The following is a 26,684-nucleotide window of genomic DNA, read 5'->3' on the forward strand; positions in this document are numbered from 1 at the left end:
TCAAGTCTAACTCTTAAGAATTCTGAACACTGGGCTTTTAACTACAATATACGTAAATGCTCACCAACGTGCCATTATTGCCCATAACAAAGAGAAGAAGAAAATAGTGAGTCACCATTTGATTCAGTACATTTATTATCAGTGCATTTGATGTATTTCTATCAATATCGTGCAGTGCTTCCCTGTAAGTTTTGAACCTGTCAGTGCATCTTGAGTTCTGGTATTGCCTACTGCACTGAGTGACGTATGTTTGCCATATTTGGTAGATTAAAAATACAACACCCAGTTAAACTTGAATTTCAGATTTAAAAAAAAGGAATAACTTTTCAGTATAAGTAAGTCCTATGCATTATGAGATCAGAGACATATTGTATAATCTGGTGATATCTTTGGCAGAGATTAACATAAATTGTTCAAACTCCCTATAATTGTTTTCTAATTCCCTTTACAGATGAATATGTTACCCTTTGGGACAATCACTACGGATTTCTCAACTTACAAATACTAAAGTCCACGAATTTCTAGACATTCCCATTTTCAATTGTTTGTTTCTCTTTTAGAGCAGACAATCGTACCCATACATGTATACGCCATAAGTAAATAGAATTGCTTTTCATCCAGGGAGCTTGTTCCAACCAAGCCTGTGGTAATTAAGGAATCACATAATTTTAAGTCTCAAAAGGCAAATGGAGAGTTCTTTTTTTCTTTCTCAGGAGAAGAGTGTCTTACATTTTGTAATAACTAAGAATGCTATCCTGGGAAAGAGGCAAAACGGTGAATTAAATGCAAATGTTCAAACTTTGATGAGGATATTCCCTTATAATCATAATTCTATGATTTCTTAGCCTGGAGTCAAAAACCCCTTTGCAAAGGGGTATGCATGACTCTAGGATTCAAGCCAGCTTGGCATCAAAAATCCTTCTGTGTGGCTTTTCTCAGCTGCTAACAGCTTTGGCTCCTCCAGAGAAAGAGGGAGGAGAGAGAAACTTTTAAAAATACTTCCTTCTAACTCAAGAGAAAGCCTTAGTTTGCCTTTTCTGGCATTTGGCTCTTCTACAACTCTGAAGAAAATGAATAAGTTGCGGGGGGGCAGCGGAAAAGGTCTCTGCATGCATTGCTGAGTACAAAATACCTGTGAGTAAGTTCCTTCTATGGCTTATGATTGAAGAGGTAGAGATTAGAGCTGCCTTCTCTATCAGCATCTCTGCTAGGAGACGCTAGTTGACTGAAATTTGACATCTAAGTACACTAATAGACCACCCTCATCTTTCTTATATTTATCTGTCTGCCTCCACCAAGCCTCACTCACATATCCAAATTTCTTTCCATTCTCTGTATCAATCTTTTGCCGATTTTATGAATTTCTCTCCATTTTCCAAGCTTCATGAAGCCTTATACCATTTGAAAATTCATCTGTACAGCTAAATACTTTTCCATCCTCTTCCATAGCACCATTTTCCAGAGCTCTACCTCTTACATGAGGAAGATAACATCACAGTGTTTGTCACATGCCCTCTTACGACCCTTCTGAATGCCTCATTTTGTTTTCTATCCCAGCACCTGTATAGGTTGTAGCTAGATGTAGTTGTTTAAATGTGCACATATGTGTGGCTGTTCCTTTTTTTGACAAAGGACTATGCCATGTATGAATGGGTAAGAGCAGTCTTAGGATATAGCTTTGTCTGTCCATAGACTAGATATTGTTGCCCCAACCACATCTCCTTGCTTTCACGGTTTCACTACACACTGACCTGACTTGCAGCAGGGAACATCGGTACTTCTCTGCCATAGGGTTTACACTGGCAGCTTGAGCCTGCTTTGCCCATATCAGAGGTAGCCCAAGAACATTTCTCTTTCCTCCCCCACCACAGCCTTTTAATGGGCTGAATTGTGTCTCTCCCCAAGTTAGCATCTTGAAGCGCTAGCCTCCAGTACACCTCAGAATGTGACTGTCTTTGGAGATATGGGTTGAAAGATGTGACTGACTTACAAGGAGGCAGTTAGTGTGGGCCCTGATATAATCTGACTGGTATCCTTATAAAGAAAGGAAATTTGGACACACACAGAGACACAATATGGAAGACATATGAGGACACTGTGAAAAAACTTTCAAGGGAAAGAGAACAGCCTCAGAAGAAACCAAACCTGCCGACACCTCGATCATGGATTCCCAGGCTCCAGAACCATGAGAAAATAAAGTTGTGTTGTTTAAGCCACCCAGTCCGTGTTACTTTGTTATTGCAAACCTAACAGCCTAATAGAGTCCTCAATGAAAGACTAACGGGAGTTCACATTAAATGTTCCCTATCCCTAAAATCTTGGGTAGGATAATCCAATATGTGAAGTCTATTTCCCAAGAGATTAAGTTTCAATTAGGCACTGTGGTTAGGCTAGATCATGTATGTAGTCATTGTTGGCTCCTTGTCTTTCCAATCTGCTTGTCCAATGGCATTTCCTGAGATAACCTCCCAGATACACTTCCTCCTTAGTTCTTTCCTCAGACCTGCTTCCAGCAGAACCCAACTATGCAATCCTTAAGCATCTATTTTACAAATGCTCTACTTTGTTCAATGTGATTGCATAGGCAAATCTCCAAAGTCTGTGAGAAACTACTCCAAGTAAACAGAAAAGACTTTATTAAATAGAAGATTTGAACATTATAAACCAACTAGACCCAAGAGACAGTCACAGAACACTCCACCCAATGCCAGCAGAAACACATTCTTTTCAAATATATATGTAATAGTCTCCAGCATAGACAATATACCAACATTGAACAGGCCTCCACTTTTTTAAAAGAATTGAAATCATGCTTATGTGGTAAACTAATATTCAACAAAGGAAGCAAGAATATGCAATGGGAAAAGGACAGTCTCTTCAACAAATGATGTTGGGAAAACTGGACAGTTACATGCAAAATAATGAAACTGGACGACTTTCTCATACCATACACAAAAATAAACTCAAATGAATAAAAGATCTAAATGTGAGACCTGAGGGTGCCTGGGTGGCTCAGTTGGTTAAGCGCCCAACTCTTGATTTCGGCTCAAATGATGATCTCATGGTTGGTGGGATCAAGCCCCACTGTGCCATCAGCAGAGAGCCTGCTTGGGATTCGCTCACTCCCCCTCTCTCAGCCCCTCCCAGCTTGTGTGTGCTCACTCTCTCTCTCTTTCTGTCTCTCAAAATAAATAAATAAACATTAAAAAATGATAAGATAAATGTGAGACCTGAAACCTTAAAAACCCTAGAAGAGAGCATAAGTAGTAATTTCTCTGTCATCAGCTGCAATATTTTTCTAGATAGGTTTTCTAGATAGGCCCAATAAACTATTGGGACTACATCAAAAAAAAAAAAAAAAAAACTTCTGCATAGCAAAGAAACTGAATGGGAGAAGATATTTTCAAATGACATATCAAAGGGTTAGTATCCAAAACATATAAAGAACTTATACAACAACATCCAATCATCGCTATCATCATCATCATCCTCTAATTAAAAAGTGGACAGAGTATATGAACAGGTATTTTTCCAAAGAAGACATAGAGATGTCCAACCAACACATGAAAAGATGCTCAACATCACTCATAATCAGGGAAATGCAAGTCAAAACCACAATGAGATATCACTTCCCACCTGTCAGTATGGCTAAAATCAAAAACACAAGAGATGACAAGTGTTGGCAAAAGTAAGAACCCTCATGCAATGTTGGTGGGAATGCAAACTGGTGTAGTCACTGTGGAAAACCCTATGGAGGTTCCTCAAAAAATTAAATACAGAATTACCATATGATCCAGTAATTTTACTACTGGGTATTTACCCAAAGAATATGAAAACACTAATTCAAAAAAATACATGCACCCCTGTGCTTACTGTAGCATTATTTAAATAGCCAAATGATGGAAGCAACCCAAGGGTCCATCAACAGATGAATGGATAAAAAAGATGTGGTATATACACCCAATGGAATAATATTCAGCCATAAAAAGAATGGTATCTTGTCATTTGCAACAACATGGATGGATCTAGAGGATATAATGCTAATTCAGAGAAAGACAAACACCATATGATTTCACTCGTGTGGAATTTAAGAAACAAAACAAATAAACAAAGTTAAAAAAAAAAGAGACAGAAGCAAAGACTCCTAACTATGGAGCACAAACTGATGGTTACCAGAGGGGAGGTGGGTTGGGGGGAATGGGTGAAATAGGTGAAAGTGATTAAGAGTACACTTAGAGTAATGAGCACCAATGTATAGAACTGTTGAATCACTATGTTGTACACCTGAAACTAACATAACACTGTACGTTAATTATACTAGAATTAACAAAGAACTGAAATCATGTAAAGTGTATTTTCCCACTACAATGGAATTGATTTAGATATCATAACAAAGAGAAAATGAAAAGACAATCCATAAAATGGGAGAAAATACTTGCAAATCATTTACCAAATAAGGGACTTGTATCTAGAAAATATAAACAACACTTCCAATGCAAAAAATACAAAAACAATCCAGTTTAAAAAAAGGCAAAGTTGCTGAGTAAGCATTATTTGAAAGAAGATATGCAAATGACTACTGTTCCGGACTGAATATTTGAGTCATCACAAAATCCATGTGTTGAAGCCCTAACCCCTACAGTGATGGCATGAGGAGACTGAATCTTTGAGAAATGATTAAGTTTAGATTAGTTCATTAGGGTGGGGCCCTCATGATAGTAGTAGTGCCCTTATAAGAAGAGCAACAGACAGGAACGCTCACTATCTCCACCTTCATGCACTGAGGAAAAAACATGTGAGCACCGAGTGAGAAGGTAGCTATCTGCAAGCCAGGAAGAAGGCCCTCCTTAAGAATGAAAACTGTGGCACTTGTATTTCTAGCCTCCAGAATTGTGAGAAATTAATGTCTGTAATTTAAGCCACCCAATCCTTATGGTAGTTTGTTATAGCACCCCAAGCTAAGATAGCCAAAGCACTTACAAAGATGCTCAGCAAATGCAGATCAAAACCACAATAAGAAATCATTTCATACACACAAGGATGGCTATGATTTAAAAAAAAAAAAAGAAAGAAAAAAACAGGTAATAACAAGGGACAAAAACGTGAAGTAATTGGAATCTTCAGCCATTCCTACTGGGAATATAAAATGGTGAAGCATTCTGGAAAGCAGTAGGGCAGCTCCTCAAAAGGTGAATCATAGACCTACCGTATCACCTAGCAATTCCACTCCTAAATAACATATCCAGAGAAATGAAAATGTACACTTATACCAAAACTTGTAAATGGATCTTCAATGCAGCATTATTTAAAATAACTAAAGTATAAACAACCCAAATGTCCATAAACAAATAAATAAAAATTCATACAATGAAGTACTGTTTAGGGTTAACAATGATGGAGATATTGAACATGCTACATGGATGCAATTTTGTAAAAATTTTGCTAGGTGAAAGAAGACTATCATACAAGATCATATTTTGTCTGATTATATTATATTTATAATGTCCAGAACAGGCAAATCTTTATAGCCAGAAAGTCAATTAGTGGTTGCCTATGACTGGGTTGAGTGTCTGTGGGGATGGGTGAGGAGTAACTGCTGGTGTATACAGGGTTTCTTCTGGGCAGTGCAAATATTCTAGCATTGGATTTTGGTGATGGCTGCACAACTCTGGGAATGTACTAAAATCCAATGAATTTTATACTTTCATGAGTGCATTGTATGGCATGTGAGTTATATCTCAATAAAAGTGCAAAGTGTGACCATTTTTTATTTGTTCAAGAGATTGAGCAAAGTCTCAAGTGAGACTTCAAGCTTTTGTCATGTAAATCATTCACAACATGACAAAATATTCATTAGATGCTCAAAAATACTTGTGATTCAAAATGTGAAAGGTTTAATCCTTCAGGAAAATTTTGTCTGTAGTCTGTGCTCCAGCTTCCTTCTTTTCTCTTCCTACATGTCATATACATCATTGAACAATAAACTTTGATGAAATAAATAGGGGGGAAACCACAAAATTACTCAATTTGCTAAAATATAAAAGATCCAATAAAACAATAAACAAGTCTGCTAAATCAGAATAATTCATATTTAAGTGTGTCTTTTCTCTGAATCTTCATAACACCTTCGTAAATGTTTACCTAAAACATGTGTCCACATAGAAATTCTGAAGTTGGGGCGCCTGGGTGGCTCAGTCAGTTAAGCAGCCGACTTCGGCTCAGGTCATGATCTCGCGATCTGTGAGTTTGAGCCCCGCGTCGGGCTCTGTGCTGACAGCTCAGAGCCTGGAGCCTGTTTCAGATTCTGTGTCTCCCTCTCTCTGACCCTCCCCCGTTCATGCTCTGTCTCTCTCTGTCTCAAAAATAAATAAACGTTAAAAAAATTTTTTAAAAATAAAAAAAATTTAAAAAAAAAGAAATTCTGAAGTTCTGGAATGCCTTTTTTTTCTAATTGTGGCAAAATAAACACACCATGAAATTTACCATTTCAACCATTTTTAAGTGTACAGTTCAATACTTACTCCATCTGGCAAGTTACTACTCATCATCCAAAGCTCTACTCAGGTCACCTCCCCTTTGTCGTGCTCTTTAAATCTGAAAGATCTAATCCCTCTGTCATCTGCATTCCTGCTCCATTTTTTATGTCAGTCTAGTGAGGCAGTTAGGTCTTTCCCACCATGCAAAAAAGGCTTCCAAATGATATTATGCCTAAAAAGATGTATCATTTTTGCACTATCAACTTCCTATACCATACATGACACACAGAACACATTCAACTCTTTGTCAAGTGAATGAATAATGGTTTATGTTTTCCACAACATCTAATTCTAGAGGCATTAAAGAGGTGAATATCTAATTATATTTATTAGAAAAGATGATTTCTGTGGTGTTCGACTACCTTTTAAAATAACCACACAGATGTGCACACACACAGACACACACACACACAAATGGCTTTCCCCATGGCTACTCAATAAATAAATAAATAAGCTGCACTCATAAGGCTTGTCAAGGTACCACTTCCCACAGTAGAATTTTGCTCTCCTCTCTCATTTATCTAGGCATGTGCAGAGGCTTTTGACCCAATTTAGCATAGATAAATGACCCATGATGTGAAATTTCCCAATAGTTTAATAATGCATTTAACTCAAAGTGACACTTGCTTGCAGCTGCCTTAAAGCACTTTGGAGGCGATATATGTCTCTTTGAAATGATGGATGGTGAGGAGGCAGGCCTGCAGGAGAGAGCCCCCCCCCATCTCCCCTAGGGAAGAACTAAGGAGATCCTCTTTAAATTGCCCGCAGCAAATTCAGTGCTTGTGAGACTTAATTTAATGTATGCATTTTCCAACATCATTTACAGTTATGTCCATTAGATTAACTATAGAGGGAAGCTTTTTGTATCCTGTATAATACTCCCTTTTTTCTGCAATACATTTCGAGGGTTTTATTGATTTCTCCCTACAAAAGATGCAGAGTAGGACTTGGTGCTTATTACCTCAAGTCCTTGCCTAACCCACCAAATAATTTAGCCAAAGCAAAATTGCATTGTATGCCTTTAAAATTATATTCCATAGATGAGAAATCTTTACCTTGTTTTTGCTAAATTCAGTAATCAAAAAGTCAATAAATTCAAATAGGTTGTTCTTCATGGTCAATCTTATAGTTAAAATAGAACATGAAAAAGCATGAATGTTCTATTTTCTGATTTCACTATTTTTTTTTTCTTTTGGAAAGACATTCCACATTTTGTTGCAGCAATGTGCAATCCGTGGTAGACATTAGGAACAGAGAATTTTGCTACTTTTTCTGATCACATAATCTTTTGTGGGCATATTTATAACTCTTCAGAGGATATGCTAAGCAACAGAAAAATGTTTTCAACTATCCCATATCTGCAAAGTGATTTTACTCAATCATGTTCTTTGAGTTTGTAACTGCTTTGGGAGACATTCCAATACTTTAGCAATCAGAAAAGAATGATGTAAAGTACTAGTATAGTCATTTACTGAGTTTAATATACACAAATAATTATATCCATGTGGAGAGGCATGCACAGAATTTGGGAGGGGGGTGATAAAAAATAGAAATGAGTAGAGGAAGACTAGGAATAAGGTGCCAAATTTCTGAACCAGACTGCTGACATCTCTAACAGACTGTACCCAATCTTATAGAGACTCGGTTCCTTTCAAGAGTGATTTGAAATTTCCAATAGACAAAGCTTGAATTTGTGGATATGCAAAAGCACACGTATGCTCACACACATGTACACACAATCAAAGCATAGGAGGCAAAGAATAATTGACTGATATTTGCATCCCCAGAAATTATACAAATGCCTCCACACTTCAGATTCCATCAGGCTTCAAACTCAGACCAATCCTCAATGATGATCAGCAGTCCTGAGTCAACTGCAGACTCTCTTTCAGTGGGCTTACTGGTATCTTCACTCCTGGACTTGACCTGTGGTGCCCGCCTCAGGTGCCTGGCACACTGCCTCCATGGTGACTCTGACAAGTCCTCTCAGTTTTTTTTCCAACCTTTATTAAACAGTTCAGCAGAAGGAAACTTTGCTGCATTCCATCAGTAGCAAAGTGCACACAAATCTCTGTCTCAGGCTCCACTTCTAAGTTGATGTGTGTGCTAACTGGCACTTGAGGAAGGTTGAGATTCTGTCCTCACTGGCTCTCAGAAAATTGAGAAAGTCTACTAATTGCTTGTATTTATAAACGTGCAACAGCAGTATCTCAGTTAAAATTTATTTCTTGCCAGGTGACAGAATGTTATAATGGACCTAACCTATCTCAACAAGGAGTATGCTTGGCTCTATCTTTTATGAATCATGTAAGGACAGAGACAGATGATAGATAATCAGATGGAAGATACATTGATCTGTATATCGTGATCTCCACAGATGGCAGAAAATTTTTAAGTAACTGAAAATAAAGCAAAGTAAAGACAATTTGGTAGAACAGAAAGAGTCAGGTAGGCTTGGGCTTGAATTGTAAATCTCTCACCAGTTCTGTGATTCTAGGTAAATTATAAAATCTCTAGAGCATCCATTTCCTCAGCTGCTAGGTAGTCGTCTTATCCTCACTTACCTCCTGGAGTAGTTTTGGCAAAAAGAGACAGTATATAGAGCACTATGAAACAAGATACACTCCATAAGCACCAAGTAAGAGATGTTATTCTTGTGACCATTATTTTATGTACTGAAGGCACAAAAGTTATTGTACCTTAAACTGGGCTACCACAGAGGAGGCTTAAGAGTCGGGTGAACTGTTCCTATTAATGAACAAAGAGTGGCAGCCCATTCCTCATGGACATGCAGGCAGCCACCAGGCCATCCCTGAGAAAAACTCTTATTTTCATCTCCAATTCAACAATATAAATGTAATTCCTTTTTTTAAATTATAATTTATTGTCAGGTTGGCTAACATACAGTGTATATGGTGTGCTCTTGGCTTTGGGGGTAGATTCCCGTGATTCGTCGCTTACATACAACCCCCCAGTGCACATCCCAACAAGTGCCCTCCTCAATGCCTACTGCCCATGTTCCCCTTTCCCCCATGTAATTTCATCTAGTAAGGAAAGTTACCCTGTTTTCATGCACATGATGGCATTCCATTCAAAACAACCAATTAGAATAGGTCTTAATATTCTAATTTTTAGGTGAGAAGAATGAAAATTAGAGAGATTAAGCAACATGCCTGACATTAGTAACAGATTTAAGACACTCAGCTTCCAGGCATCCTGACCTTCCAGTCTGGGGCATTCTCCATAGCACCACAGCTATACCCCTGGGGATTCATTCACACTTTGTCACTTCCCTTTTGTAAACAACAACAACAAAGTCTGCTCCCTCCTCCCCACAAAAAGGCTGACTTGATAAAGCTGCAAAAACATTACTTTTGGTTGATTTTTTCCCCCTGAATTATCCAGAAGTTTGACACTTAAATTACTCCATATGAAGTATCTGGCTTTAGATTAAAATTATATGTGGTATCAATATATTCATATTTTTTATTCAATCCTAGAACCACCCTCAAAATGAGTATAGTTACTTTTTTTTAGTAATTACATTGTGCAGTTAGAAATATGTTCATGCAAATCTATATCTCACCACAATTTATACACAAAGTACAACCTGAAGACCTTTCTGGAATAGGCATATTTATAATATCAACAGGGAACTGAGAAATATTTCTTAACTTTATGTGACCAATTATTTGAAAAGCCGACTCAGAGTAGAAAAATACTGCGAAATTATAAATGAAAATCTCAACACAAGTCTGTGTCTTCCTCAGGTAGCTGCATCGAGCCTATACATCCTGTATAACATTAGCAGAACATGAGAAAGGGTGTCTCACTGTACCGGAGTCCCGAGATTTGGAGAAAAGCAACCCTGGGCTTATTACATCTTGCCCTTCAAGTTCCCGTTGTGTCATCTAGGGTAAGTTTTCCCTAAAACTCTTATGTCTCATCTACAAAATGAGGAACCTTTCACCTTATGAATAATTTCAAAAATTAAATGAGTTTACCATACTCATTTCACATGCAGAGCACCAGGCATAAAATATAAAGTCAATAAATGATAGTTATTTTGAAGTAATAAGTAGTGAGCAGGCTTTATAAAGTATAAATGACCATAATGGTTAATAATTACTCATATCAGTCGAATCTATTACAAATTCTTATTAGTGATTAGAGAACTAAAGCCATGTCAGTCTGAGGAGACTCATACTGGGGAAATCCTAAATTTATTTTCCCCTTCTACTCCAGTAAATTCATCCTTCTAGGATAAAGGGCCTTAATCCATTAAACTAGACCATTGTAATTAACATGACAGAAGTTAGATTGTTCTGTATCCTAAAAGATACCATTAGTACCTCTAAGAGACAAAAGTGTCAAAGGGTTATGATTTCCATGGTGTGCTGAGCCACCTTATTTAATAAGATTATTTCTACTTCTTTGCACCTAGAATTTTGATCTGAAGTACCTTTCATTTGTAGCCTCTATGAATTTAGGTTAGAGTTTGCTGTAAGTTGAACAAACAGCCCAGCTCAGGAAACGGGATCCTGCCTTAGCTATCTTCCCTCCTCTGAGGTTTCTATAAATATGCAAATTCATTTATAAAATCTGAACTTTTCTCTAAAAATCTTATATCCCATTATTCAGCTGCATTAGTATCTTTCATATATTGGCTACTTAAGATTCGCCATACTAACAAATGGGTTTCAAAACAGAATAAAACCATTTCATCTCTTTGTTGACTATGTGCTAAGGATGATCCAGGTGAAGACACAATGAAGAGCAAACCTGAAAACATAAAGTGTTTATATTCTTCCTGTTCTGAAACCCACACTTAATTAGTATGGGAAATCTTAAATAGCCAATACATTAAAAAAATACTAATTTTTCTTTCTCTTCCTCACTCCTTCCCTTCCTTCCTCTCTTCCTCTTTCTTTCCTTTTTCTCCCTCCCTTTTTTCTTCTTCTCCCCCTCCCTGCTCTTTTCTCTCTTCCTTCCCCCCTTCCTTCTTTCCTATGTCTCTCAATTCTCAGGGATTATGATCCATTCTCATTGTACTCTTCTGTTTCAAAGACACCCCAAGAACTAGAATACTGAGACAACACTTGTTTAAACTATTAATAAATGTTTGGGTAATGACTGTAATGAGAACATTTTGTTCTCTCCTTAGGTAAAGAACATTTAGAAAACATCCATGATGGAGCAACAGAGGATACTTAGGTTTTTATTTCCTTATACCAACTAAAAGCACATGTATTTGTGAATGTTCAAAAATATATTCAAAATATATACATACTGAGATTAATCTTTATATTTCTCTCAAGTTCTCCCAATCTACCATCTCTGATCAATCCCCAACTGCAATTAATTGACTCTCTTGGCGGTCTTCCATGATTGTTTTCTTTCTCCCATGCCCAGATCTGCAATTCGAGTGTAGTCTACTAGTCTTGTCCATGGAATTATAGCCAGTAAATATTCACATTTTCCCATTTGTTTTCTACACGGTGAATTTTCTTGTTGGGGAGTCTATCTGAATTGTGATCTAAATAAAATTACATCATCCACTCACTGTCAATGGCTGATATGACTCCCATCCTCTTTAAATGTACAGGTTCCCTTTTTGTGTTGTTTTTCCTTCTTGTACCATTTTTTCTTCTGGTAACTTGTGTTAATGTAGAGTTTCTCATCTTATTTTGTTGACTAAGGTTCTGTGGTGGTATTTAGGTTATAATCTAGAGCCCTGCTCAGATGAACAATTCTCATATATACGTAATGTCTGATCATCTTATCTTGGTTATGTGCCACAAGCCACTAAATAAGAAAAATGACCATCTTTGAAAAATATTTGTCACACAGTATTCATATCCCTAATATGGGAAGAGCTTCTAAAAGAGAAGGAAAAAGTTAGGCAATCTAGAGAAAAGTGGTTTAAAGATAGAAAAGGAAGTTCACACAAAAAGAGATATAGTCAACCTTTTGAAAAATGCTGAACTGATAACAAGATAAAAACAATTTAAAACCACACTAAGGCACCATTTTTCATGTATAATATTGGCAGAAAAAGTTTGACAACTTGTTCTGTTGGAAGCTATGGGATTATAGGCATGTTCACACATTGCTGAAGACAAAGTAAAATGATACAGCCTCCAGGAAGGGGAATTTAGCAGTATGAAGCAAAATCATACATATATTTCCCATTTGATCCAATAACCCTGCTGCTAGGAGCCTAACCTAACAAAATTCTGACAACAACAAAATCAAAAAGACAAATGTACAAGACTATTTATTAAAGAACTGTTTCCAATGGCAAAAGAGTGGGAACTACCCTCAGTGACCTTTTGCAAGGGTTTTCTTAATTACATCCTGATACATCTTTGCAATGGAATACTATACATCTGTAATGAATGGACTATGAAATATCTCCATACTACCATAACTTGATGTTTAACAAGTATTAAGTGCAAAAAGCAAAGTGGAAACTATACTAGTATGCCAAATATTATCTATTAAAAAATACATGTGTGTGTGCACATATACCCATATTTGGTTATACATAGATATTTTAAAATAAAAAGATAAACAGATTTAAAGCTAAACCAGCTTCATTTGGGCTAATATAAACAAAAAGAATTACCCATAGAGAGAAGGAAGGAATGGTATAAAGAATATAGGAATGGGAACTATATTCTAAGTTTTTATTTAAATTGCAGTTAACATACAGTGTAATATCAGTTTCAGGTGTACAATACTGTGATTCAACATTACCATACAACACCAGGTGCTCATTACAAGTCTACTCCTTAATCCCTATCACCTATTTAAACCAACCCTCACCCACCTCCCCTTTGATAATCATCTTTTTTCCTTACAGTTAAGAGTCTGTTTCTTGCTTTGTCTCCTCTTTTTTCCCTGATGTCTGTTTGTTTCTTAAATTTCATACATGAGTGAAATTATATGATATTTTTCTTCTCACTTATTTTGCTTTGGTTAATACTCTATATCCCCATCCACGTTGGTGCAAATGGAAAAATTTAATTCTTTTCTATGGCTGAGTAATATTCCATTGTGTATAGGTACCAAATCTTCTTGATCCATTCATCAGTTCAGTGACAGTTGGATTGTTTCCATAGTTAGGCTATTGCACATAATGCTGCCACAAACATCAGCATGCATGTATTCTTTTGAATTAATATTTTTGTATTCTTTGGGTAAATACCTAGTAGTGCAATTAGTGGATCTTAGGGTAGAAATTTCATTTCTTTGAATATATCCTGGTTTGTAATTTTGTCTCACAGATAATCTATAAATATCATACATTAGATAAAATGAAATTAAAATTAAAAAGAGAAATTCTTAAATCTGAAAATTAAAAATATGATTCTATATCTAATTATTAACATAGGCACACAGAGAGGAAATATTCTATGTAATGTTAATTACATTAACATATTGTTGTAATTGCATTGAACACCCCAATGAGATTTATCTAGTGCTTAAAAAAATTTTCAAGTTCAGTTTTCAATAACCGTATTATTGGTGATAGTGTTGATATTACTCTCCTGGGACTACTTTGCATGAGTGACTTATCCGTGAGTACATCAAAAGTAAATGAGCAAGTTTTCATTCCAGAAATCCCAATCCCAAATCCCAATCAAGATTTTCATTGGGATCAAAAGATGCCAAACTATAAGCTTGATGAAGTTATTTAGCAACAATGATTTCTTGAATTTAAATTGGAATATCAATGTGCACACTCAATATATTTTTTAATGCATTTTCTAAGTTGGTCCACTGTATATAGGCCTAAAACACTCATCAACACAGGAACAATGCCAACCTTCCCACCAAGATAGTAGCCTCTATATACCATATCCCACTGAAAAGAACAAGGACTCCTTGGAAGAATGGCTGACTCATGGTTGGGGACAACATATACTCAGGATAAACCTGGGACATCTTATCATATCAAAGGGCAAGACAATGAATGAAAACTCCTGAGTCTTGTCAAAGGGCTCAGGAGCCAATTGTGAAAACACACCCACCACAGCCAGACACAAGAGAATCTGAGAATCACTAGTGATAATAACTGCCATGGATTGGAACACTTACAGGTATAAGCTGAGGATTTGATAATAACATTAAGAACTCATCTTTGTAATGATACTGGGAACCAATTCATAATTCTGAATGGCAGGTAAGTAAAAGGAAAAAGATAAAGCTTTCATTATGCCTTTCCCACCTCAGCATAACCATAATTGAGGAAAAAAAGTTTCTGTCCATAGACATTTTCCAGAAGGAAGGAATGAAGGAATTAGGATAGCTCCACCTTGTAATACGTATGAATGAGTGGATCTGGGAACTGTCCATCAGTGGTCTAATTATTTACCCAACAATGTGAAACTGTTGCAGTAATAAAGGTTTGGGTTCTATGGTTTAAAATTTGACAGGTCTACTCACCAGCCCACCCTAGGTTTTTTTTTTTTTTTTTTTTTTTTAGTTTCTTTCCTTTTTCCTTTTGTTTTTTTTCTAAAACTCCCTTTTTCTAAAAATCTGTAACATTTATTTTTATAATCAACTTGGCTACCTGCATAAAAAAAAGATTGTATCATTATTGGAATTACTTAAAGTGTATACATTAATTTTTTTTCAATATATGAAGTTTATTGTCAAATTGGTTTCCATACAACACCCAGTGCTCATCCCAAAAGGTGCCCTCCTCAATACCCATCACCCACCCTCCCCTCCCTCCCACCCCCCATCAACCTTCAGTTTGTTCTCAGTTTTTAAGAGTTTCTTATGCTTTCGCTCTCTTCCACTCAAACCTCTTTTTTTTCCTTCCCCTCCCCCATGGGTTTCTGTTAAGTTTCTCAGGATCCACATAAGAGTGAAACCATATGGTATCTGTCTTTCTCTGTATGGCTTATTTCACTTAGCATAACACTCTCCAATTCCATCCACGTTGCTACAAAGGGCCATATTTCATTCTTTCTCATTGCCATGTAGTACTCCATTGTGTGTATAAACCACAGTTTCTTTATCCATTCATCAGTGGATGGACATTTAGGTTCTTTCCATAATTTGGCTATTGTTGAGAGTGCTGCTATAAACATTGGGGTACAAGTGCCCCTATGCATCAGTACTCCTGTATCCCTTGGGTAAATTCCTAGCAGTGCTATTGCTGGGTCATAGGGTAGGTCTATTTTTAATTTTTTGAGGAACCTCCACACTGTTTTCCAGAGTGGCTGCACCAATTTGCATTCCCACCAACAGTGCAAGAGGGTTCCCATTTCTCCGCATCCTCTCCAGCATCTATCGTCTCCTGATTTGTTCATTTTGGCAAGTCTGACTGGCGTGAGGTGATATCTGAGTGTGATTTTGATTTGAAAATGTATACATTAATTTAAAGGAAACTGTTATTTAATGTCTTCCTATGCAAAAAAACAAAAAACAAAAAAACATGAAAAGTCCAAATCATTTTTTTCTCCATAATCATTCTGAATTGGTCTAGTTAAAAATACATTAAATGTTTTATTTTTGCAATTTAAATTTATTAAAATTATTTGATTATAATTTATAACTGGGCTGTATATGTGAAGTTACATATTTGGGGGTTTTTAAGTATATTTATTTATTTTGAGATGGGGGAAAGGGGCAGAGAGAGGGAGAGAGAGAATCCCAAGCAGGATGTGTACCATCAGAGCCCTTTGGCATTGGGCTCAGTCTCACAAACTAGGAGATCATGTCCTGAGATGAAACTGAGTTGCTGCTTAACTGACTGAGCCACCCAGGAGCCCCTGAAGTTACCTATTTTGAATGAATTTTATAAAATACTACTTCTATTAAATTATTGTAAATGTTGTAATAGTTTATATAGTGATTCTTTTGTATGTTACCAGTATTTTACCTCTTTTTAAAAATGTTTACGTTCCTTATTGGTTTCTCATGGTGCATTGCATTGACTGATACCTCCAATACTTTGTTAAAGAGTTTTCAGATTTGTATAGAATAGTCTTTTGTGACATTTTTTAAAAAAAAAATGCATCTAGTTTGATGGCTATTTCCCACTTGTTACTTTTAAGTGTCCATAAGTGGGAAATAAATATATACATATATGTATACGCATAAACATATATACGTATACACACACACACACACACACACACACACACACTCTCTTTTTTAAAGAGAACATGAGCAGTGGAGACGGGCAGAGGGACAGACAGAGAGAATCTTATGCAGGCTCCATGCTCAGCGCAAACCTGACATGGGGCTCCATCCCATGACCCTGGGATCATAAACTAAGCCAAAATCAAGAGTCAGACATTCAACTGAGCCACTCAGGCAACCCTTAAGTGTCTATATTTTTATTTCTCTTTTAAGTTTACATGTTTCTTTTTCTAATTAGCTAGTGGCTTGATATTTTTTAAAAATTTCAAGGACAGCATTTGGATTAATTCAGTGACTCCAATTTTTCTTTCTTTTGACTTGTAACTCATTTTTCTGCTCTTATTTTAATTAATTCCTGCTCTTTGCTTTTTGTTGTTGTTTACACTATTCACTTTCAAAATCCTTGTGTTGAGTATTTGTTTTCATTTCTATTAATATAGGTATTGAATGTCATATATATTCTCTGAGCACTGTTTAACTATACTATGAATCTTGGTATGTAATAGTTTCAATATTACTGTTACTTCATTTTTAATTTTCTGAGAATTACTACTTAGCTCCCCAGTTCCCACTTTTGTCTGGACTTCTTTTTTCCCCCCAATGGTGCCTGTTCTCTTCAATTTTGACTCTTTATTGTATTTTTTAAGTTTTTATTGAAGTTTCAGTTAATTTATGTGCAGTGTATTACTCCTTTTGGGTGTATAATACAGTGATTCAGTACTTCCATTCTACAGGCAGTGGTCATCACAAGTGCCCTCCTTAATCCCCATCACCTATTTAAACAGCAGTTTCTTCTCAGTGTAGGTAAGGCTTGATCATAGAAGAAACTTCAGTTAAGCCCAGAATTTCTAGAAGTCTCAGAACCAACTGCATTGTGACTTCTTTGCACTCATCATTATATTTGATGATGAAAATCTCCTCCTGGCTTCAAATGCTGCTCTGGGACTGACCTTCCACATTGATAATAACTGTTTGTTAGTGACTCAGGACTTCTTTTCTCAGGCTCATCAGAATACAGGCAACATCCTCTACTCTCCCACACAGATTCTGATACCGTGAAAAACTTGAGGCTATCAATGGGTTGTCTACACCAGCCTGTATTTCTGAATCTGTCCACACTACATCTCACCTGGTTTTGTTGTAGATGTGTGTTTTCAGTTTTGCTACTCTAGCTTCATCGTTTCTCTGTTTTTATGGGGGAGAAGAGACATTCAGATAAAGTAAATAATTAAGCACGCCACCATGATTTTCCAACATCTTCTAAAAATTTTATGCCATTGTCTTTTTTTTAAATTAACTTTACTGAAGTAAAATTTACATATAATAAATGCATCCGATTTAATTATAGTCAAGTGAGTACTTACAAATGTATTCCCTTGTGTAACCATCTCCACAATCAAGACATAATATTTGCTCTACCCAGTAAATCTACTCACCCTGGCTTTAGGCAACCAATGATATGTTATCTGTCACTATACTTTATAGTAGTGTTTCCTAGAATATAAATAAGGTATGTGCTTCTTCATGCCTGACATTTTTCCACTCAGTCTAATTTTTCACTCAGATTTATCTATTTCAATTACTTCTTTTTCTGTGAATACAACCTGAGTGGAGGAATGTACCACAATTTGTTTACATATTCATCATTTGTGGACATGTGTTTTCAGTTTTACACTATTTATTTACATTATTTATTCACAAATAAAGCTGCTATAAAAAAAGACCAAAAAAAATTTTTTAATGTTTTCTGATTATATTTATTAAGTTCTTTTGTATTAATTCCAGTGACATTCTCGTATCTGAATCTGTTTGAATTGACGGATTTTTCTCCCAGTTATGGGTCACATTTTGGGTCCCACCATGTGGGCCCTATGCTTCTTTGCATATTTTTCAATTTTTTACTGGACTTTGGTCCTTGCTGCATGCCTGAATTTTTGGCCTCCCTCTAAGCAACACTGGGCTTTCCATGGCAGACAGTTAATTTACTTAGAGAACAATTTGATCCCTTCCATTCTTGCTTCTCATACTTTTATTATGGGTCTGTGGTAACTTATTCTAGAGAAGCTGAGGACATGTGAATCTTCTGGGTTAGCTACTGAATGGTCTGGGTGATCAAAGGGGATTTTCCAAGATGCCTGGTCAGAACTCAAACATACTTGCACCTACATCAACTTTCGGAATGATTCCATTTATAGCTCCACAATTCTTTCTTGCGCAGCCCTTTGGAGTTTAAGTGATCACATAGATAACCTAAGTAGTGAGCACACACTCAAGGAGCCATAGAAGCAAATTTCTAGAGGTCATTTTCTGCAAATCTCCCTCCTCTCCAAGACTCTGTCCTGCAACTTTCAGCTGCCTCAATTTCCCACTGTCTCCATACTTCAGCCAACCACTGTGCTGTGCTCAGGATTTCTCTCTCAGTATTGTGGTCTGGATTATGTCCACAGGAACAAAATTGGTGTCATCATAGGGCTTACCTTGCTTATATCCCCCTTCTCTCAAGGATCAAATTCTATGGTGCTTTTTTTCAGTATATGATGGAAGTCATCTCATACATTTGCCTAATAATCACTCCAGTCCCTATTAGACCATCACAGAAAGATGCAGAAGTAATCTGTAATAACATGTATCTCCCTTCTTCCAGTTCTGAGACCCTTGATTATCAATGCAACCATAACTAATGTAAAATAATAGCATAACAGTGTTAACTATTATCCTTTTTTACTTACTTAAATTCTTCAATGACTCTCCCTATTGATCAATATTATTCCTCAATATTTAAGAAAAAAAGTGGTCATGTTCTAAAATTACTTGAATCATTAAATATGTGACATATTTAACCATATACATACTGAAAAAAAGTGTGTAAAGACCTCTAAAAAATTTATTATCCTGAATCCCAAATGAACTTAAGTGGATTTATAACCAATGCCATATGAATACAACATATTTAATAAAAACATAAACACAGGAAAACAGAAGCAGAAAAATATGGAAGAATGTATGTTTATTTTCAGGCTAAAAAAATGATAAAATAGAGCATCCAATTTGTTATAAGTTTTCTAGTAGCCAAAGGCAATTCAAACACTGTTGATCGATCGACTGCACCACCTTGTATAAGCTAGAGTTGTTTGGATATAAACTTTGATCTTGATAACTTATTGATAAGTTAAAGCAATTGAAAGGATAACACTATGTTACATTTTGACAATAAATTAGGTCCAGAAATGAACACAACTGGGGCTCCTCAGTATATCAAGATAAAAAAATACATATTCAATAGTTCAATCAACTCTGACCATTTTCAGTATTTCTACTGCACAGCTCAAAATTTGCATTTCAGCAAGTAACCATCAATTTGACATATCAATATGAGAGAAGGGAATCTGGATTAAAGGCTGCTATTCTATCCTATATTGAAGAGAAACTCCCCTGTTTTTTGGTTATGACAATGAGATGGATAAGATGTTGGATATTCAAAAGAAGGTCAATGATTGTAATGCATTTCCATGTCTGAATTACCTAGCTCTTTTGTAAAGGGGAAATATATTGATTCCTAAGGGGAGTAAAAGTTTTTCCTGGAACTTAATCATAACATAATGCATAATGTAAAATTCTGCCTGTGGGAGACTGCATGGTACTGTAGATAGCAGTTTTAAAACAATTAATTCTTACAACAACCACACACCAAGGCTGCAATCAAAACACAACTCAGTGAGAACTTTTCTTAAGTATCTTAGCTAATGTCTAACGTTGCCCATTTATCTAATTGGATGCATCTATAGAATTTAAATTAGTAGCATAGTGGATGAGCGGTATTCCCCTAGACCCCTGGAGCTGAAGAAGAAACAATGTCTCTATACGCAGGGCAACCATCCCAGAACAAGTTCTACTATTGCTACAAATGTAGACACAAAGGATCAATGTTTCCTCATCATCAGATATAATGTGATAAATATGTACTTTTGTTTTAAGTGTAGTTCATGGTATCATTTCACTATTTAGCATCTTACCTCTTTTTTAGTAAATAACAGAACAATATGAAGGCTTCATTTGATGGAAGGGTTTTTTTTGTGTGTCAAGAATGAAGATAATTACATGAAAATAATCTCTGTAAATCTGTTATGTGTGGTCATATCAGCAAAAGCAAAGTATTCTATTCCACCATGACTGCACTGGTTTTCCTTGGTAGAATAATTATTAGAAATAAGCTTTAGAATTTGCCCTGGTTAACCCTAACAATTTGCAAATAATCTTCATTTTTCTCATCCCCAGTCTTCCATTTTTTGTAGTATTTCTGGCAAGTCCTCCAGAATGTTAATGCTGCAAATGACAACCAAGGTGTCCAAGTAGAGTGGAACTTTTAGGTAGAGATCTGTAAGTGAACCCAGAAATGCTAAAAAAAAAAAAAAAAGGAACATCAAGGAAAGCAACTCTTACCTTCCTTTGTTTTACAGACTATGTACTGTGCCAGTAAACTTGAAAGTTTGACAATTGTTATCTACTCTGCAAGTGATGTCAAATGATATTGTAGCAATGTGAGCAGAGGAGACCAACAGCATGATTTAGCAGCATGAAGAGGACAAATGGGCATAAACTGTATCATTCCAGCAGAAATACTCCTAATATCTTAACTGAAGGAGGGTGAACAGAGAAAATGGCAGGCCAATTACACTCATTACAGTGGCTGCAAATATGTGCACCTACCTTCATGCTTCAGTGATGTTGTAATTATGTTTCTAAGAACTGCTGTATGCAGGCAACCTCATTCTTATTTCAATCCTGCTGTTTATTTCTTGTCATTTTAACATACACTCTTAGGAGTGGAGTAATATATATTACACCACATAATGGAGTACCCCTGCTGAACTCCCATCAAACTAATGGACTTTTTAAAAGATCATTTTACCTATTTTTTTCTTTCTCTTTTGGTCAAAGTTCGGTTAGTCTTTATCAAATCAATTTGTGCTAACAGGGCACTTTAACAAATTTGCCGTCTAACACAGAGATCCACCGGCTTGTCTAAAGGCCTGGGATGAAATTGGGTAATAATGATCAGGAGTGATCTGCCTATAATTATGCCCTAAGACTGTATGCTTTCTACTATGTCTGTAGGAGCATGTAATTGAGAATTAGGGTAATTATGTGGGCATTTCAAGGCTAGGAAGATGCATTTTTTAACTTTTTTACCTTGTTGTTGTTATTGTTGGTATCCACGAAACATCTTCATTTCACCTTTGTGGACATATGAAATGATTAATTTTCTGGTGAATCAGAAAACTATTCCCTAAATAGTTGATCCCTGGAATAATTTCAAAATGTCATTGTGTGTTCCCTTCATCTTTTAAAGTCATCTCCTTCCACTCCTATCAGGTAGGACTCACTAGTAATCCCCTATTTGAGACATGCACTTCGTCCTTTCCTCTTCTAAACTGCACATCAGAAAATTAAGTGACATGTAGGAAATGGCCTGAAGGTCACAACCTGGGGCTGGGGCAGGATCTTGCACAGAGGAGAGCATTATTCTACTGGCATCACTGCTGGGATAAGGGAAGCCAGATAAGATGAGGGTCTGAAGCAATCATTGTGAGAATTTGTTGAGGCCTCTGAGGGAAAATGACCAGAACTTGGTAACTAATGGATGTGGGGCTTAAGGGAGATAGAAAAATCTGGAATGATTCCCACCATTCTGATTTAGTTGGATGGGGGAACGGTGATGCTATTATCAAGTTAAGGAATACAGTAGGAAAATCAAGATGGGTTTAGAGGAAGATAACGAGTTCAATTTTGAACATGAATTTGAAGTGTCAATGGGATATTTTTCTGCAAAGATTAATGTTCTTTCACTCCCAAGAAAAATGGGGACAGTCAAAGAAAAGGACCAGGGACTTTTTCTGAAAGCTAAAAAAATGCATCTACAACGTCAATCATCCTTGAAATATCCTGAGAACAAATTAGGTATTCTAAGACAATTGCTTCTTTTCACTATATAATTATTTCTCTGAATCTTCTTTCATGGAACATTTGGTTATTCCAAAAAATATATTTTGGTGTTTTAATTAACACCAATACACTATTGCTTAGCTAGAAATTTAAACAATTTTTCAATAATTAGGTTCAGAATATTGAAACCTTTCTGACAATTAAAGTCATAATTCATTTCTACTCACTTAGGCACCTGGAGTGAGATACAAAAGGTAATTATATTCATTGTAAATTTACATGCTATGCATATCCTGGTAAGCATTCTGCAGGAAAGTGTTACAGGAAGACACAGGTGCTTAAATTAATAAACATTAGGAAATCAGCAAGAGAATTAAACTACACTAGTTATTGTTTCCAAACTAATTATTTAATAATTGAACATCTCTATATACCTGGTCCCAAATCAAGGGATTCCATTACCTCATGGGTTTTGGGGTTCACATTTGATCATTTAATATCAAATTTGTGTAGTGCAGGGCAGTGAACTGGGTAGTTGTTGGAGGGCAATTTAGATTTCCCTCAAGCTCTCCTGAAAGTCCACAAATCAAAACATTCACACTTGTAGAACAGGGATGTAATTAATTGTTAAGAAGGCTTTTTTAGGACTTCAAACCTGACAACAAACACAGCCTGTGATAGAGACACTAAGTTCCCTGGCAGAACTTTTGAAGGAGCCATCAACTGAGCAATGACCCATGGGCTTGATGTAATTTCCTAAGTCTCAGGTTCCTCTTCAGTGACATAAAACTAGTAACAACTTTTTTATAAGGCATTTGCAAAGCCTGAGTTATGTAATTTAGATTCTAGAGCAATACGGGCCTTATAATTGATGCTCTGCAAATTATCTATCTATCTATCTATCTATCTATCTATCTATCTATCTATCTAGTTTACTGTCATGTTGATAGTCTACAACAACCTTCCACTGAGTCTCTCAGATTTAACTGACAGTAACCATCTTGAAGGATGGTAACCCTCACATATGTAGATGCTCTGGAGTGGTTTCTGTACAATGGATCATTAATTCTATGCAACAGATCATTAATTTCATAAAAATTCAGTGAGAACCTCATCTGTGTCAGGCACTGTCCATGTGCCAGGAATACAACAGTGAACAAAGCACTGAAGGCCCTTACCCTCAACAAGCTTGCAGTTTAGTGAGAGGCAGATAGGATAAAACACAAATAGATGTATGACATAATGTTACATGTTATTTGGAATAAAAAATAAAGCAGGGGAAAGGAACAGAGAATGTTAAGAGTGCGATCAGGAAAAGTATTCCCTGAGCACTGCCATTTAAGCATAATGTTGGCATGCTCCAGAGGTTAATAAGCCTGGTATGGCTGGTAAGATTCCAGTGAGAGTAAGCACAGGCAGATCTAGATGTGAGGAAAAGGGCAAGTCTGTGAGTGCCTTGATGAGGACCCAGATTCCATTCTCACTGTTTTGGGAATCCTTGGAAAGGTTTCCAGCAAAGGAGGGCCATGATTTCATTTGCACACTGGACCCCACGAAACATGTGTGGGACCTGTTTCTTCTTCTGTTTACGTTTCCCTAAGACAATGAAAAGCAAGGCTCTTCATCTATGACTGCAAATTGTGTTCAGTGTTTCACCTTATTATTATGTTTTTCACCTACATATACATTGAAAGACCTTATAGAGTTATTTATGGACTGCTTCTATTAGGGAGAGTTTTCTTCTGTACATTTCATAAATAGGGAGACTAACAGAGAGAAGATGTGTTAGCTATATTTTTAGTCAGTGCTTGGTCTGCTTTCTAAAATTGGGATTCGGTATTGAGGAGGGCACCTTTTGGGATGAGCACTGGGTGTTGTATGGAAACCAATTTGACAATAAATTTCATATATTGAAAAAAAAATAAAAAAAATAAAATTGGGATTCTGTAGCTAAGCCCTAACTTTCCATTCATGGGTCAGATGATCGTAAGTTAAAATGTGAGTCTATCACATACTGCCTGTGTAATCTTGGGTAAGTTATCTAGCCTCCCTAGCCTCTTCTTCCTGGAAGTAACTGGATTAATAACACCAACACCATTGATAATAAGCTAGCGCATTGCAGAATACATAGTAGGTGCTTCAGAACTTTCTCTTCCCATTTGAAACCTGCTACTTTTCATTGAGTGGCGGGCATAGTCTGATCATGAATCACTATAAATATTTGCTTAAATTAGGAAATAGTAAAGCCTGACCAAAGAAAACATCCAGTGTATGCTGTAATCACCCTTGATTATTTTCCACCACCTGGAGACATGTGTGCTCAATGTAGCCAGTTTTAGACAAAATATTTTGATCAAAGTCTTAGTCAGAAGTATTAATACCTGCTTGAGAAATGAGCTGTGAATTTAGAGGGCTAGATAGAGACATTGGCAATAAATGTCCTTAGAGTTGTGTAGCTGGACATAGCTCATTTTTGACAGATGGTGTTATAAGGAGTCTTTCACTTTAAACATTTATTTATTTACAGCTAAAGGATGCAATTTAGGACTTTCAGCCTTCTGTTCTCCAGCCCACATGGGAAGGTAGTTTATTTGCAAGGTGGGAGAGTTGGTATCTCTGTAATATTGAAAAGAACACAGAATTCTAGGAAGTGTGGTTCTAATCTCAGTTCTGAGACTTTTATTTATGTACCTTATCTGTACCTGCCCCAGCACCCTGTTTAATGAAAGGTTTGGAGTTCGTATCTGTCTCTGAAGTCTCTAAAACCTGTCCAATTCTCCATGTTTCTATAAGGATTATTTTTAGAAGTTACCCAGGTAATATGCAAAAATAATTTAGGATGATCAACCCTGTGGTGACATTTAGACACCTAGAAATTTCTTCTTTAGACAGTGATATCTATCAAGGAGGATGACAGCTCTGAATAGCAGTTAAAATGAGAGAGAATTTATCAACCTTCCTATTAACTGCAAATTTATGGGATGTTTGAAAGTTGCAAGCCAACTCTTAAGGCCATGTTAACGAGGTGGCCTTTAACTTGAAAGAGATCTGTAGCTGAACTGTGTCTTTGAGACTTGGCGTTTTAATGAGGTTTCATCCCATTTGAACAGAGGCAAGGAAGGGCAGCAAAAATGCCATGTCTGATAGACACTTGATAATTTTTTTCCTGGGGGAAAAGAGGTTGGGCTATGTCAGAGCCCACACTTTTGGCCATTCATCTGTCCCTTCCAGTCCCAAAGGCTTGCACACTCTCCGGGTCACCTACGTCATGTCCTCTGATGTGCACTGGTATCTAAGGATAAAGAGGTAATGGACATATCCAAACTTATGATACCACATTACCAATTCATTTACTTTCCTGACATTTCAAAGTGATCCTCTACCTTTGTGACCTTTAGAACAATAGATTATTTATGTAGGTATTTCAGAAGATGTACAGTGCATTAAAATCACTGAAGCGTTTTGTGGGCTGGTGGGGGCACGGGGAAGACTCAAGTGTAAGGGAAATGGTGCTCCTCTTTTAGTTACTTTTGAAATGGCTTAAATCATCTACAGAATAAAGGTTACACTAATAAATGTCTCATTTGTTTTAAATGCTCTGAAATGTGAACACTTCCATGGAACATATAAAATCATATACGGTAAATGGGCTGTGGTGAAAACCAGTGAATGCAGTCATTTCTTTTTGAAATGCTCTTTAATTCCCCTTCCCCTTGACCAAGTTCCAAACTGGAATAAAGTAGGAGTGGGGAATAGATAGTGAGGCAGATACTAGTATCTCTGAGGTTGGAAATGGTGTGAAAGTGCAGTGGTGCAAACCTGGTGTTCATTATGAGCATGGCACAAAGGGAGGCTACGAAGTGAGAACGCTGTCTTTGCCAACATAATTCTCCATCATTTTCTTCTTCACTCATTACAAGTGAGCAAACACCAAACCATCTGTAGCTCTCCAAACAGGCCATGCCTTTGCACATGTATTGTCTAAAATGTCTATTCCTTTGTCCACCTTATAGTCTTCTACTTATCCTTCTTTTTTTTTTAATT

Source organism: Prionailurus viverrinus, chromosome E2 (genome assembly GCF_022837055.1).
Source record: "Prionailurus viverrinus isolate Anna chromosome E2, UM_Priviv_1.0, whole genome shotgun sequence".
Lineage (NCBI taxonomy): Eukaryota > Metazoa > Chordata > Mammalia > Carnivora > Felidae > Prionailurus > Prionailurus viverrinus.